The sequence below is a fragment of the Acomys minous genome (genome assembly GCF_964271855.1).
Source record: "Acomys minous genome assembly, chromosome: 7".
In the NCBI taxonomy this organism is placed as follows: domain Eukaryota; kingdom Metazoa; phylum Chordata; class Mammalia; order Rodentia; family Muridae; genus Acomys; species Acomys minous.
The window spans coordinates 83638431-83656792 of NC_140488.1; positions in this window are offsets into that span (position 1 = coordinate 83638431).

An 18362-nucleotide genomic window follows, 5' to 3' on the forward strand; every position below is an offset into this window, starting at 1 on the left:
ACATTTTAACTGCCATGAATGTAGCATTTAGATTTTTTCCTATTTTGTCAGTTGTGTTACCATGGTTTTAAAGTGTTCAATATAGCTCATGATTCCATGAAAATACTTTTAAAATTGTACCTAGTTTGCAAAAAATAAAAAGTGAACTCTACTTTATCTCTTTTTTCCTGCACTATCTACCTTTGATGATCTGTGTTTTGAAAACTTTGGAATGAAGATTAGGCTATGAGAGAGTAACAAAAGACATTATAACACTTACTGGGTTTTGTAAAAAAAAAAAACTGTAAAAAACAAAACAAGCAAAAGCCAAGCAACTATAGAAGTGAAGTTTGTAGTAGGAGGTAGAAGAGTTTTTTTTATGAATTTGAAATTTAGACTGTTCAGGTGTGATATGGTACTTTTTCTTCTAGGCTTAACTAGATGCCATCTTGAATTTTTGGTAACTATACCAACTTGAACAGAATAATACAATGTTATTAGGTGATGGCAATGTAGGTATCGAAATCTATTGGAGTTAAAGATGGGCTGAAAGATGAGAGGGTCTGGAGACACCTGAAATTCCTATTTCAGATGCACGTGATCTTAAGAGATAATAAGCTACATAAGAAGTGGACAGTTAATAAAAAGCCAGACCCCACAATGCAGAGTCCACGAGGTTACCACCCACATTGGGTGAGTTGTGGGGTCCTTCACTCTCCTACTCTATAAACAAGTTATATAAATTCATTGATTTCAAAAATTGTACTTGGGTAAAATCATACTTAGTTCTGTCATTGGTGCCCACTGGGGTGGATAAAAGTGTGTGTGCTTCCACAATAAAAAGATGATGCAATTTCGAGGGCCCAGATTGCAAGGAGGCTACCAGAAATGCTATGTGAAACACACATATTTATCCAGCTATATAGATTGGTTACCTCAGATGGAAAAGCTGACAAAGCCTATGTCCCTCTGATAACAGTTTTTAGAAAAGAATGGGTGTTTCTGCCCTATGACCTTTGAGATGTTCAGTGGGGCTATTTTCTTGCACTGTTCTGTTATCAAATAGCAGGGAGGTTTAGAGAGTAAATGAATGTTTTTCCCAGATATACAACCAGAAAGGCATAAGAGAGTTACTCTCAGGCTGTCAGGCCCTGATAACACATGGAAAGAATTCATTCTGGTAATGTTTGGGGTCTATGAAGCCTACTTTCTGGAACAATAACAACAAAGCTTGTCAAGTGTCAGTAATTAGAGAAACTCATTCCTGCAGAGTTCCTGATGGCCATCTGGGGTCCTCTGCCCCTTCTGTTAAAATTAAAAGTTAACAGAGGAAAAGACATTAGCATTTAAGAAACCTTTTTTTAAACCATCGATTGACTATTAGGCTGTTAAAAATCATAAGAAGTGCAAAGTGTTGTCCTGCCTTGCTTTGCAGAAACAGACTTGTAAACAGAAATGCCTGATGGATTTCAAGGTGACATGTTGCTTTCCAATCATTTCTTTCATGGACCAGTATTGCTGCTTAGGTAGGCACCAAAGCAATGCAACTAAAGCATTCAAGTGTCATTTTATCACTTTATCTTTCAGGGTCACATATATCCAGCCATTATTTTAAGCAGTTGTCTGCAGTTTAAATCTTTTCCAACTCTCTGATAGAACAGATGGCACAGCCATATTAGCAGTGACACTATATATATACACCAAGTGAACTGGTGCTATTATCTGGTTAAGTGGCTGTCAGCATTTTCATTACAAACCCAGATTTCAAGGGTCTATAATTCAGATACTTTAAATAACATCTGGTTGAAACTTGGTGTATAGAAATGATGAATGTTGAGTAAAAATTAGTATAATTTTGTGAATGCATGAATACTTCTGGAAGACTCAGCTTGATCAATCAGATTCTTTTTTTAAATGATGATTTCCACTAATCAGTATATTTTAGGTTTCAAAGCACATGCCATTCATTTATTCAGTCAATCAATTAGTCATGAAATAGTTCACATTTACCATGTGCCAGGTCATTTTTTAAGTGGTAGAGATACTTTTGTTGTCAGGAAAACAGAATGCCCTCTTTTCATAAAGGAAATAGAGAACCAGGAAAAATGTATATAAATATATCTGCAACCAGTATGTACCTTTAGGGGTGACATGCCTCATAAAATATTCTCAGGTTTTAAAATAGTATATTAATATCTTAATGTTTCACATCTTCAATCTATGGGGAAAGGTATAATTTTCTTTAATATGTATTTTGTTTTAAGTAATCTCAGTCAATAACAAGCAAGCAAAGTCCACAACATTATTTTAACTGCCAAGGTAGACCCTAATTTCTCACAATTGACATCTCATCTTTGAAATGAACAAAAATAGAATAAAATACAGTAACATGAAAACTGGACTTTCAAAACAAACGGCTTCAATTTTCCAATTACTTCTCTTTCAATCCTTACTGCTCTTAGAAGAGTTTCTTAGATTGTTGAAGGCCTTAACGATTGTGTAATGTTGGCAACACTCACAGAAGGAAGTATACTACCAATAGCATATTGTAGTTAAGTACAAACGTCCATAATGAGGAGTCAGGGATGTAGCTCAGTAGTAGAATGCTTTTCTAGCATGCTCATGGTTCCTGGGCTCCATCCCAGGATGAATATTCACAATGAGAAAGGAAATAAAAATTATCAAGCTATAAAAGCTTTCAGGAACTACAACATGAAAAATCCAGGCCTTACAGAGAATTTCCTGAAGGGAATGGGTTCTGAAACCTTTCTTGAATTTCTGGCCTCTACTTTCGAGGCTAGAGTACTGCTTTCCTCAACCTTAAATTTAATTTCATGTAATGCCAATTTCAGCACAGATGACTGCTTGGCATACCTATAAAAAAGATAAAGGTCTTATTCTGTTTTGATGGTAAAACCATTATAATCAAGTAAAGGTCATTGACAATAGAGTGATGAATGATAAATGTGTGGCCTGCAAATATTATTTGTTAACAACAAAGTACTAGAGGGAAGAAGAGAAGCTTGGCAGAATTTAAAATTTACATTTTCATATGTTTTAGATAAAGGGCCTAAGATATATCAGTCTCTAAGAACCGTAAGTATTTTCTCTGAAAGTTTCGACAAGAGTACCTTTAAAGATATTTTCAGTTTTAATGAGACTATCATATTTAATGTAGACTTAGTAGATAGCCAACCTATGTTAGTTTCATTCCTATCAATGATTGCAAGTAGTCATAAAATTTGAACTTGTGTGGTGAAGAGATACACATTGTATATAATCTATAACTACCTTTTCTTTTTACAATCTTGTTTCTAGTAGAGTCTAGTCACCATGGGGTTAGTCTACTACAACTATTGATCTCATCACTCAATGATAATTTCCTGCATTATAAGCACTTCCAGGGAATTAGTTCATTCTCCTAAAAAATAGGAACAGACATCTCAGGACATTTCAGAATTATTTGTTTATTGTGCATAATATCCTTTAGGTACGGTCCTCACAGTTCCTTTGGTAAAAGATATCTCATTAGCCAGCCAATTACATTGGTGATCTGTTAGCCTCCTTTACAACCCAAATGCTCCCTGCTGTCCAATTCGTATGAACCTTTAAGAATGCCATATGTTCAAATTGCTTCACTATGTACTTAGTCCTTTTCTTGCTACTAACCCCATCTGTGTAACTGCATGCTTTGGGGATTGGATACTTGACTTTTCCTTGGCTTTTAATCTAAGCTATTGCCTGGTTTATTTACATGTGCTTTCATTAGTTGCTTTCTTTGGATATTTTTTATGTTTACTTGATTATAATCCTTAGTTAAAATAATCTGGACTTGAGAAACTGTGAAAAGATCCCTTATTCATCTCACTCTGAATCTACAATTCTTATTCTTGTTTATGCAGCACTGCAAAGTCGTTTTCACCCTCCTTATCTTACCTTTCTTTTATTTCTGCAATTTAGCTTAGATACCGAAAAAAAATCAAATGTGTCTTATAAAAGCTACATGACTGGGGGTGAAGTATTATTAAATTGTTGTCATCATGATCATGATCTGTAAAAGGTTATAATTAATCTTGGGGGTTGCCTTGATGTTTTCATTAATATCAGCACTGTTTGGATATTTGCTTAAAATGTGTTTTTGAGCATTTTTTCAAGCTATTAAAACATTCATGTGATTTTCACATACTCCCAAATAATTAGATGGTGCACGTAGTATATAATGATAGACTTAGCTAAACAACTGCATTACTTTTATATAAAATTTTAATTTTGGTTAGGTTCTCTGAAGAATTCTATTTTAAGAACTGGAATGGGTCCCTCTCTGACTTTGATGCCTCCCTTTGGATGCCATTTTCTTCACTGGGCTGCCTTGTCTAGCCTCAGTGGGAGAGGATGCTCTTAGCTCTTAATTATGCTGAGACTTAATGTGCCAATGAGGATTGTTAGCCATGGGGGACCTCCTCCTTCTCTGAGGAGCAGAGGGGATAATGGGAGGGTGGGGTATGTGAGGAGGGACTAGGAGTAGAGGGAAGAAGGCTACTTCTTCAGGATATAAAGTGAATACATAAATAAATTTAAAATAAAAAAGAACTGATGGTCATTGTTCTTCTTCAGTAGAGGCAGTTTCAATAGAACAGTTTTGTTCACTGCAGTACCCTTCCTTTTAGAAGGAGCACATGGTTTTGTGAATGTTGCCATACTATCCTTATATAGGAAATGTTCCGTGGTAAGAACCCATGGAAACAAATTATAAAGTTATGAGGCAGAGGCTTAACTGTGGATTTTAGGAGCTAAGATTTTAAATATGGAGGAATTGAGAAATGATCTACTATATCTGTCTACCTGCTAGAAAATATGTGAAGTTTATATTTTATTTTAGTTATTCTTTGCAAAATGGAGCTTCACAGACATATCCCTATAAATATCCCAATGAATATCAAATGAAGCAAAAGCACAAGGTAAGAACCAGAAATCTTCTATCAAATACCATTCCTCTTCAAACCATTGGGTTGAAGAAAATGAAATAATTGTTGATAATTGTATTTTTCAAATTAAAACATGTATATATGTTATTGAATAAAATTAAAATATTTCTGATAAGACACATGACTTCAATAGCATCACTTAGTTTTCACTTGAAAGGACATTTCAGTATTTTTCTTAGAAAAAATTACCCACAAGGGTTTCTAAAGTCTAGTATGTTCAACCATAAGGAAATATGTTTTTTCATCTGTATCCACACACAATCACAATGAAGTAAAACTGATAAACCAGGTACACAATATGCTCCCTTTCTGTATCATTACTATTTCTACAAATGAAAAGCAGACAGTGGCCATGGCTCAGGAAAGTTAACAACAATTTATGCATGTTTAATTTTATACTTTTAAATTAGCACATCCTGAAATGGCAGTGGGACTAACTCATCATCTCTTTACTTATTAAGGTAATGAGAATGCAATAATTCTGAAACCAGTATTCATAAGGTACTTAAGGTAGGTTGGAAGCTGAATACATAATTCAGGTTACTAGTACTGTTTTATAAACTACTTTAGTTTTCTGGCAAAGTAAAATTACTTTGAGTACCCTAGCATAATAACATTATGCAAATAATCCTCATTCATTAGAACCTCAGTCATTGGCAATTAACAGTAATTTGAACTATGCCATAGCGAATAACCTGGGTTTCTGTGCTCCTAATGAAGACAGTTGAATTACTATGCAAAATTTCAGAATGATTGACTTATACAGGGAAAGAATGGTTATTAATATCTTATTGCCATTCTGTCAAAACATAAACACATGCTAATTACATAAATTTTGTCTAGTAAAATTATTTCTTGACACTAAATTTTAAAAACATTCATTTTATATGTACACTAAAGATGTACTACTGCATTTCTAAATGTGATTTATTTTGTTCATTTAAACTTTTTTATATTTCACAACCTCATTTTTATGCTGTCTATGATAAAGAGTCACATTTACCAAAGTACTAAGAAACCTAAATCCATACATAAGATTTGCTGTGATAGTCAGTCATTATTACATGTAGTTTGTTATACTGAAAAATTACATAAATGAATTTATACCCAGCCTATTGTCAATATACACTTTCATAAATTAGAAATAGTTAAAAATTGATTTCACAGATTTGACATTTTATTTACAGTTCAGTTGACTATAGATAAGAATGCATTTCTTAAAACCTTTTGTATCTATCTCTTTTTTCCTCTTCCTCCTTCCACTTTAAGTAGAACAATCACTTTTACAATATATTCTGCAAAAATACTAAGCCAAAACAAAACAAATCAATGGGTCACTGAATAAAATGGTGAGACACTGAAGAGGCTGAGGAAAAATCTCCACAGAAAATGGCTTTGTTTTCTACATTAGCAGACTGGGTGGTATATGGCTTCAAGTGTCCTATAGAGGGAGCTGCTGTACTACTGAACATTAAAGGCTGGGCCTTTAGTTAGATGTCTACAATTTTAAACCCGTTTTACATTAGCAGAGAAAGAAATACTAAGGGGTTATTAACATGTAATTGTGAAACACATTTTTTCTCTCCCTCTCCATGATGTCACTGATGTCGACTGAACATGTTTACATTTTTTTTTTGTCAAGGCAAGGAAATTAATCTGGGCAGAAAAATTTTTTAAAGCTAGAAAATATCAAATAAATATTAAATGAGGAAAGAAAGATAAAGAATAAACTCTACTCATCAATTATTCTGTAATAATAAAATGTTTCAGTATGAATTTTAACAGTTTATATGCCAAATTTCCTAGAAATCTGCTTTTATAACAAATGACTCAATCTTCATGGGAAAAAAAGAGAAAAATTTTAAGATATTTGTTGACTTTTACTTATATACTGCGAAAGGCCAACCCATCATTTGACAAGTTTAATTAAATTCTAAGTGAAATTTAGTATCTTTATTAATTCCTGACTAATTATTTATAATTACTATTTTTTACCATTAACTACATTACAGCATAAAATAATTGTTAACTGAAAAAAAATCTTAAAATATATGACAATTACAGCAATGTTATTGGTTGATTAACTGAATAAATAATTTGAAGATTTGAGGCAATGATCTCAGTAGTATAAGAATTAGTATTCAGTAAGGGTACTTAAAATCCATCAATATTGTACTTAAGCAATAAATTATATCCCATGTACAATTAATCATTTAAATAAAAATACAGTTATTTCTTAATTGTAAAATATAGGGAAATTGTTTCTGTTACTTGTTTTCTAGTTTGCCAAACTTTTGTTTCTTATTTAAATACAACAAAATTATTTAATTTTATGATCCTGCTTTTAGCAATTTTTAATAAAACATACATATTATAAACAGTTAAGTAATTATAATGACTTTTACCTGGCTGATTAGAACAGACTGATATGAAAAGAGTATATAAATATTTCTCCAAGGCTTTATTTTTCCTTTATAGCCACTAGATTCAATGCCTGAATGAAACACATAAGTTACATAAATAACCAACCCAAATTCTGGCACAAACACCTAGGTACAACTAAAGATAATAAATTGTTTGAAAAGTTTTCTTGTGAATGTGCACCTTGTCGTGTGTACAAATCAGCTTCTTGTTCAAAAGGCTTATTTTAAATAACAGTTCACAACCTAACTATTAATGTTCATTTCTAATATTGGGGAGTACAGTATTTTCTAGAGTTAATAAATACCTTAAAATGTTCACATTCCAAAAAAAATATGGGGTATTTTTAACATACAGCTTTTGGGATTTTTATTGGTCGATGTGTAGGGTGACTTTTCAGGAAGAAGATATAAATGATCTTCCTTATAATTCTTTTTTTTTTACAAACTCCAAAAGCATTATTTTGGATTTACTAATTTGGGTGGAGTGTGGTGTTAGGAATGAGTCTGTGACACATGTTACAAAGAATGAATATTCATCTTACTACTGATGATCAAATAAGAGACACAATTTGCAAGCACTGTAAATTGTTCAATGAAAGGCAATAAAACAGATGAGGTCTTCGGAGCTCAGGTATAGCATGCTTCGGAACTGTGTGGTGCTCGCATTTAGGTCCAAGTTCCAGTGGGGGTGAAGCTTCAACGAATTAAATGATATTTTAGAGATCTCTGCCCGTGGTCACATTCAGATTCTATTTATGGTTAGATTAAATAGGATTACGTTTAATAATACTTCCCTAAATCCACCAGGTTTTAATTTATTTAGCATTTTACACAAAATGGGATTTCCATCATTTGGAATGATCTAGATAGTCACACAATGCCACTGCCATTGTGGACTCCCAGATGAATACTTAGCCACGGAATGGTATTCTTTGATTATTTTTTGTGAGTACATACATATATTCTAATTTAGATTGCTGGATTTAAACTATTTTTCTTTCTTTTTTACCTTGAATTTTGGAAGGACTAAGATGAACTTCAAAGGAGTTCTCCCAGCTAAATTTGCTTAAGAAGATTAAGTGTATGCAGAGTAACAGTACAGAGAATTTAGAGTTTGGGAAGGAAAAAGCAGGTGGGGGAGAGTGGCTTAGGTTCTGAGACTGCATAAACTATTAGAGTTAGCTTTCTTATTGTTCCTTTATTTTGTTTCACTGTTTTTCCCTCATGTATTCTATTTCTCTTCTTTTTGAGGGGAGGTGCAAAGTACTGAACTGAGGCCTTTACCATAAAAGATAAGGGACATACCTCTTCTATGTCATTCTATTCTTATTTTTTCCTATTTATTTTTAAAGATACTTATTTACCTAGCTATCTAGCCTGTCAGTGTATATGTTCAGTTGCGTATCTCTGCAGGAGTGCCACAGCCAGAAGTTGTCAGGTGTCTTCATATATCATTCCTTGACTATTCCTTTGAGTTAGGGTCTGTCTCTGAATCTGAGGCTCACGTTTTCTTGTGTATGGTGGTAGCCAGCAAGTCCAGCGGTCTTCCACACTTGGCATTTGGGTTACTCAACACCCAGTTTGTTACTCTGATCCTCATGATTGCATAGCAAACACTCTTAAACTATTGAGTCTTCTTTTCATAACAATTTTTTATTCATTACTGATTTTAAAATACTTTAAAATATTTTAAACATTCTCTCTCCTCTCTCTCTCTCTCTCTCTCTCTCTCTCTCTCTCTCTCTCTCTCTCTCTCTCTCTCTCTGTGTGTGTGTGTGTGTGTGTGTGTGTGTGTGTGTGCATATGGGGCATGTATGGCAGTCAGAGGAGAAGTTATAAATCTGAGTTCTCTTCTTCTACCATGTGGATTAAGTTAAATTCTTCAGGTTAGGAGGCAAGTGCCCTGACTGGTTAAACTATCTTGCCAGCCCCTATTCTTTATTAAACCCAAAGAAGTCGGTGATGAAAGAAGTATCACAGTTAAGGAAAGATTGCTTCTATAATTTTAGACATTAAATGGTTTTCTTTGTAAAATTGTTCGCAGAACAGTCTCCAATTTTGTGTCATTAATTCCATTTTGGTTTTAGTTTTATCTTTCTGATGAGATTTTTTTTCATGTAAAGGTCAAGTTGAAAAATCCTAAAAGTCATTTCTATAACTCCACTATCAAAGCAGTATTTGTAGTTCACATCTACTTGCTTTTATAACATAGCCTATCTGACAATTCTATCTCATTCTTTACAGATCCCATATCATATGAACAACCCTCAAAATCCTATATCTTAATAGCTTCCTCTTTCAAATATGCACTTATAAGTGGCTTGCTTCTCTGCCTAATGGATCTTTAGCATTGATTCTCTTACAATATTATACTCTTGCCTACTGACATGTACCCTGCTCTAGTATTTACTCCAATTTATTACCCTAGTTTACAAATTCATCTCTCTCTCTCTCTCTCTCTCTCTCTCTCTCTCTCTCTCTCTCTCTCTGTCTCTCTCTCTGTCTCTCTCTCTCTGTCTCTCTCTCCCCCTCCCTCCCTCCCCCCCCCCTCTCTCTCTGTGTTTTAAAAACCCTCATTTGCTATGGTTTATATCTATAAACTGAAGAAACCATTTCACAGAGAATTGTAAATGTTTTGGACATGATATGGGAATAAAACAGCAAGAGAGGATTTGTCAAAAAGATGTATTTTTCAGTTCTTTCCTCTTAACATCCTTTAGAATTGCCCACATAACAAACTTGGAAGAACTCTTTTGGGTCCTATGAATCTTATAGGATTTACAAAGAGATCTGGGACCTACTTTTTGAAGTTCAAACAATAAATGGAAGTAATTGAAATTCAACAATTTTTTTCTAGTTAAAACTTGGTATATAATCAACTACTCCAACATGCTGTGGCTTAAGACAGCAACATTTATTTTTCTCACAAATCTACAATGTGTACAGGGCTTGGCAGGAACAAACTGTTTCTTCTTCAGGCAGCTTAAGGGACATCATTGCAAAGAACTGGAATCATGTAAATGCTATTCTTTCTCATACCAGATGTCGACACATAGGAAAACCAACAACTAAAGGCTGATGCAGTGTAGATCCACTAGCTTCTCTATTTTATATATGTGATCTTCCTGAAAAATTCTCCAGCACAATAGCTTCATGGGTCCTATACTTCTGCAATGTCCATTCTATTCCTAAATGTGTGTCCTGAGGAAAGAACACTTGACAGAAGCAATATATCCTTATGGGTTGAGCTTCAGAAGTCAGAAAATATCATTTCTACTGTTTTTTGATGGTGGAAGCAGATGCAAAACTTCTTCCATGTCTGAGACTGAAGAGAGAGGGAAAGTACTCAATCTCTAGAAAGGAACCTAGAAAAACTCTAGATATTTTAGCAAAGCACAGTGTCCTAAATATTTGTATATAAATAACAATTTTCCTTCTTCTAATAAAATCATATGAATATGTATAATCATATTATATTAAGTAATGCTTTTAACTTTATAACTGAGTATTTTACTTGAGAAAAATGGACTAGATGTACTCCAAATTCTATACTATCATCTGCAAGATAGGCTTCTGGTAAATTATCTTGATTGCATTAACTGATATCAGAAGATCTATGCCCTCAGGTTGGCATCATTCCTGGTTTAGATTCTATACTCTATAAATGGAGAAAAAGTTGGCCAGTGGCATGCATCCGTCTCGCTGCTTTCTGACCATTGATGAAATGTGGCCAGCTGTTTCTAGATCCTACAGGCCTAACCTGCCTATAAATGTGAATTGCACCCTGAAAGGAAGACAAAAGACATTTTCTCCCTTAAGTTGATTTAATCAGAATATGTTATCACAGCAATGGAAAAGAAAACAGACAGATCCAAAATTATATACTTTGCAAGTTGAGTCATCTTAAGCAAGTAGGAGCGATAATATGGGTATTGAAATAGTTTAAATATTCCAATACTGCTGACCCTTTTAATCCTCCAAATGGATATACTCTGTTTAAAAATTACCAAGGTAGCTAGACACTAAAAGCTCTCTTCAAATATAAAGTGTAGGTTCTAGAAGATGGATTATTTTTCATATCATTTATACTTCATCTTTAATTTAAGCCTCAATCAGTTTTCTTGTCCTAATTCAATCAATCCATTTCTCTTTCTCTCCATTATAGTCTTCACTTAAATTATAATTCCTTTTTGTAATAGATGGATTTTTTAAGAGTAAAATAACTTCAGTTATAAGACTTAAAGAGGAAAGGTTGAAGTTAAACACTTCAATAATTTCATTTTAAGTGTGTAAGAACAAGAAATCAAGGGTGCTGTCATGACAGAGCAGGGGAAAATATCAAAGAAGTTTCTTTATAATTTATTGACCCTCTGAAGAGTTCTTCATTAAGCCGGATTTATTGGTTGTAATGCTAACCTATCAAAACAACAAACTGAAAAATGAATGAGTCATTTTATCATGTGTAGTCTCTCAAGGACCATTTTCAGAATGGAAGCAAAAGATAAGCCTTGAATTATTGCTTCAAAGAAAAGTTGTGAAAGCCCCTCCTCTCTCTCTTTCCCTGATCACACTGAGTGTAAACTTTTATTTCTCACAACTCACTGCCTTATGCTAAACCATTTGGGCATGTTTTTCCATAGTGTCTTTTTCAATTCTGGAAGACATTTTTTTGATATCCAATATAACATAAGATGGGGTACATATAATATCACAATTTGATCATTTTTATTATTTTCTTAAACAATTTATCTTAACTGCAGTTTCCCCTATTTCCACTCCTCCGAGGCCTTTCCCCACTCTCTTTTCTCCCAGATACCCTCTTCCTCTTCTTCCTTTCAGAAAAGAGCATATATCCCAGGGATATCAACCTAAAATGCATAACAAGGTACAATAAGACTAGGCAGAAACCCTCATATCAGTACTGAGCAAGACAACTCAGTAGGATGGAAAGAGTCCCAAGAGCAAGCAAAGAAGTCCGAGACATGACCACTTCTCCTGTTAGGAGTCCCACAAAAACTGTAAGAACTAAATGATTGTATCAATGGCCACGAAACACTATCTTATGGACATGACATATTCTTGAGGACCATGAATTGACAGCAGCCAAAATTGCCTGTACTGGGCCTACACACATGTAGTCCTTTGGGCAGTGGAAGAGTGGGATATTACTTTCTCACATACTCTGGTGCCCCATATTTGACCATGTCCCCTGGAGGGGGAGACCTGGTGGCACTCAGAGGAAGGACAGCAGGTTACCAAGAAGAGACTTGATACCCTATGAACATATACAGGGGGAGGTAATCCCCCTCAGGAACAGTCATAGGGGAGGGGAATAAGGGGAAAATGGGAGGGAGGGAAGAATGGGAGGATACAAGGGATGGGATAACCATTGAGATGTAACAAGAATAAATTAATAAAGGAGAAAAAAATGAAAAAAATGCAAAAAAATTGTCATTTTATCTTCTAAATATTTTAGACAATATTCTTAATCTTTAATAAGGCGGTTCATGTAAATTTTTGTGTATATAGTGTGGTGGGGATAGCTTCTGTTTGTTTATGGAGGACTGAATATTCCTTTAATTTAAGAGATTTTTGTCAGAACCGGAGCTACACACAATGCACATACACACATACATACACACACATTTATACAATTAATAGTAACTTTCATGTTTATTTTCTATTTCAAATAAAAATTACTTTGAACTGTAAAAATATTATTGTTGATGAAAGAAACAGCTCTCATTACAAAAGAATACAAGTTATGATTTACTCTAGAACCAAATATGAATGATCATGGTCTATGAACACATACATAGAGTCCCTCAAATACTATATTCCAATGAGGTTGCAATTACATTAATTTTTATAATAGCAGAAAATAAAAGTCATAAGACAACATGCTTTTCAAATATCTTGGTGGAAGCATCAGGCAGGTAGGTTATCACAAATTTGAGGAAACTCAGCTATATGAACAACATTTTTAGCCCTTTGCTTGGTGGAAACAGGAATGTGCTCATACATTCCGATGAGTTTATTTAATGGTCACAAAAGATGTGAGTTTAGGTACAGAGGTGGATTGTAAATTTCTATTGATGGTGGATACAGATTAGTTCAAGATAATTTGACTCTGGATTTGCAACATTCCCAACTTTATGCATCACTGACATTCTAATCAGCTGAATAATCTCCGTAGACACAGCTTCTTTCTAGGAATTCTTATTCACACAACACATTTTTTTGTTTATAATCAGTAAGGCTTATTTGTTTTCAATGATTAATATGTTACCAATTGTTTTATCTTTTCCTTATAATTTCTAGAAGTTGTGTAATGACAAATATTAAAAGGTTTATAAGCATTATGTTATACAAAACAAATTAAAGGAGAATTGACATAGGTAATGATCAATTCACTTGTCATCTATATTTGGTTTTGGAAAATAAATAAATCCTCATGAAGTTCAGAAACCTCTTGATAGATTTACTACTATATATTTTATATTTAGAAATGTTAATTTAAAGTATATTTAGAAAAAAATTTGAGGTACTTTTCATGTCTACCTTTTTTTGTTGATAGTACATCAAACAATTTTATAATGTGCCTTAATTCTAAAAAATACATTCTTTTATTTTGTATGTATAATTAATACAATGAACTAGACATAACTGATGCATTTATTTTTCAATTTCAGGCCATAATCCCTTAATTCGTGTGTGTGTGTGTGTGTGTGTGTGTGTGTGTGTGTGTGTGTGTGTGTATGTGTGTGTGTGTGTGTGTTACCAAGGCCTTCCATAAATCCTTGGGATAAAGCAGATGTGATTGGCATCTGTATAGTTTTTCCCTAAGTGAATGGAGGTACCTCCACTATTTTATCATCAAAAACAGTATTGAATGCTTAATTTTTACAAATATGTTTGTGATAAAGGATGAAATGCCTATAATCTGATATAACTCTGTGGAATGCTGTTCTCTTTTGCTGTTATTGACTTCTAATAATTAAAAAATATTCGTTAATAAATGTATTATGTATGCATGTAGATTTACTTACTTTTAGACAATGATCTACAGTATTCTACAACATATATTATATGTAAATGAAATTGTATCTCTATGTAGTCTCCCACTATCTTGTTCTTGCTCTCACACCCCTCACATGGGTATGAAGATTACCTAGTTTTCCTATCTGAGTTCTAAAATCTTAAATCTGGTTAGCCTCTAAGAAGCAGTTTTTTTGCACCATGTGGACTAATAGCAAATAATTAAAATAAGGAAGTGAACTTAGAAACCTCCTTTGCAGACAGAACATTCTCCACAGTTAAGTGGAGACTGGGAACTGACTTTCACACGATCTCTGGTGCCCTATATTTGGCCATGTCCCCTTGTTGGGGAGGCCCGATGGCACTTAGAGGAAGGATAGCAGACTACCAAGAAGAAACTTGATGCCCTAGCATCATATTCAGGGGGAGGAGGTCCCCCTCAGCCACAGTCATAGGGAAGGGGAATGGGGTGAAAGCGGGAGGGTGGGAGGAATGGGAGGATGCATGGGATGGGATAGCAAATGAGATATAATATGAATGATTTTATTTTTTTTAAAAATGTATTTTAAAAAAACTTCCTTGGTTTCACATAATGTTATACACCGAAAGAAACCAAGACTGAAAAAAATGCATAATTCAACTTCTAGAGCATAGAAAAGAGAAGGCAGCCTTCTAATATGCTTTCATATCCAGACAGAAATAGTTGCTCAAAAATCATGAGGTTATTTTGAGTTTATGCGAGGTAAAGAGGGCCAAGTATGCCAAATCTGTGATTAAGATCAATAATGTGAACAGTAGATTAGGGAGAGTGAGATGGTTCAGCAAGTAAAGACACTTGGCACCAAGCATGGTGACTTGAGCTCAATCTCTAGAAATCACATGATGGAAGGAGAAAACTAAATTCTACCAGTAGTCCTTTGACATGGCACTGGCATGCACACACACAATAACAAACAAAGTAACAGTAAGGGATAGTAGATTAATAAAACATGGACTACAAATTCATACATTCATATAAATGAGTAAACTTAAAGATTGGTGTTGAACAAACCATTTACATAGTTTCCAAATATGTTCTTCACTCTTATCACAAAACGGAAAGAACCACTTTCTAGTGCTCACAACATGACATTTTACTCAAGCTAACAATGTTAGCATTATCAATAATGATTGAAAAAAACTGCTGTGCTTCTTCTTAGGAAGCTTTGATGATTTCAGAGAACCTAAAGAAATACAAGTTAAGAGAAATTCTGAAAAGTAATCAGCTTGTAATCTTAAAAATATATCAATACCATGAAAGAGAATGATTGAGGAGGTATTTTAAACTAAAGAACTCTTATGTTGATAAAAGTTAATACAGTATGTGATACTGAAATAGATCATTTTGTTGTAAATACCACTGAGATAATTGTTACTTGAATGATATCTGAACATTAGGTACTATTTACTTTATAGTAAATTTTTATGCACAATGCTGTCAAGAAGGTCATTACCACACACAAATTATGTAAAAGTAGAATACGAACTTTGTCAGTATTAACCTATCAGACTACAGTAAAGCTACTGTTGCACAATTCAGGAAAATATGCTTATAATTTTTTGCAAGCTAAGATAGTTTATAATATTAATGGCTAATGATCATGTTATTAGCACATGTGATATGTTTCTGAAATACCTAATGCAATTAAATAAACTTTTTAAAGTTGTCTAATAAATGAACTGAGAAAAAGAGTAATAATATATTTTTGTTTTATTACAATTAATTATATTCCTAGAAAACAAACTAATAAACGATAATTGCAATTTGAAAAAATAAATTAGCATATTTGACAAATAACACTAGTATATCACATATAGTTTTTTAGAAAAATAATTCATAAATTTCATATATTTATTTATTTTTTCCAAGATATATATTATTTTATTAATTTATTCTTGTTACATCTCAATGGTTATCCCATCCCTTGTATCCTCCCATTCTTCCCTCCCTCCCATTTTCCCCTTATTCCCCTCCCCTATGACTGTTCCTGAGGGGGATTACCTCCCCCTGTATATGCTCATAGGGTATCAAGTCTCTTCTTGGTAACCTGCTGTCCTTCCTCTGAGTGCCACCAGGTCTCCCCCTCCAGGGGACATGGTCAAAGGTGAGGCACCAGAGTACGTGAGAAAGTCATATCCCACTCTCCACTCTACTGTGGAGACTGTTCTGACCATTGGCTAGATCTGGGTAGGGGTTAAAACTATATATAATCTGTACTTTTGAAACTCCACAATCAAAATAACAGGTGTTAATTGGTGCTTATCAGCCTGTACAACCATGCATTTGTAGAAAAATCTATAATAGTTAACTGTGTTTAAAATTTATACAAGAAGTCCCAGAAAGTGACTCGTGGCACCGGCACCTCTTTGACCAAAAGGTGGAAGCAAGTGGTGCTCACCCTTACTACTATGCTCCAGTTGCCTCGTATAATTTCCTCTTGTGTTGATGCTAAGAGGCAGCACAAGTTTGTCAATTCCCCGGAAGTTACCACTGTTGCAAATGCCTGCCAAAAAGAGCCTTTCCACCACTGGCGACTGCTAGTGTTTCTGTCATGCTGGTTAATGTCGGGAATTGAAATTGATTAACGTCTGAGATGAGAATATTATTGCTTGTCATTGGCAAAGCTTCAAATGTGATAATATCATACTTCAGAAAACATTGCCATTCTATTTGTGAGAAACAAAAACTGCTGTAATGATGCATCTATTTCTTGTGTTAATTAAATTTCAAGCTCTTTGTTTATTTGTTTCGCTCTCTGTCAGTTCATTGTGCTAGAATTTATCAAGTGTCCAAGGGAGTAAAAAAGAACACAGTTTAAAAGCGATACTAACTTTTTGTAATTTCTCCCTGTGCCTTAAGGTCATTACATATGCCTTTTTCCCTACTTATTTCATTTTCTGTCCTAGGCTAATTGATAAGCCTGACTTTGCTTATCTTTTAGATTTGTATAGATATCAGTACAATTAAGAGTTTCGATATGAGTGAATGCACTTCTAGTTCATGCACTTAAGCAAGGACATTTGTGATATAATACAAGTTTTCACAAAGGTATACCAAAGGCTACTAGACTTTGCTGCATTGCAAGTTCATTAATCTTCATAACATTTAAACAACTTTTTGAAGTTAAACTTTTAAAGAACTCCCTTAGATGCATCTTTAATGCAATAATACATGTACCATTATTTTTAACTGTCTATCAAAAGCTGGGTACAGATCTCTGAGTTCAAGACCAGCCAGATCTAAGAGAGAGAGTTTCAGGATAGCCAGGGCTACATAGAGAACCACTGTCTCAAAAAAACCAAACAACAGCAACAAAAACCCTATCTTTCAAAGTGTCACTTCTGCCTTTAAATGATTCTTGAAAATGTGTATAGAAATTCATCATCAAGCCATGTTAACTAATGTCTTATAACTATAATGTATACACACACACATAGACACACATATATGTATATACAGATATATTTCAGCACATAAATTTGAGGTAAAGCCAAGTTGCCTATGTTAAAATTATTGACCATTTATTTAGTTAAATCAATGATATTTCCCTTTAAAATTATTTCATTTGTTGAATAAATAAAATAGCTCTTTTAATTTAATAAAAAATCAAACATGCATAATGAATAATGTTGAATTGAAACTTTGAAACACACATTTAAAAAAATTATCCTTCAATATATTGAACTGAATGTAGACTTGATAATGAGAAACGTATGTTTTTTCCCCTGGACCAGTAAATAGCATGATCATGGAAGAAGTTACATCTTTCATGGAAGCAAATTAGTAGTAGTTTAAAAATGTACAGTACATAAATAATACAGTTCCTTTTAAAAAGGGCCTTCATTTGCAAAATATGCTTAGATGCCAATGAATAATTTGATTTCTTCTGGAATATTC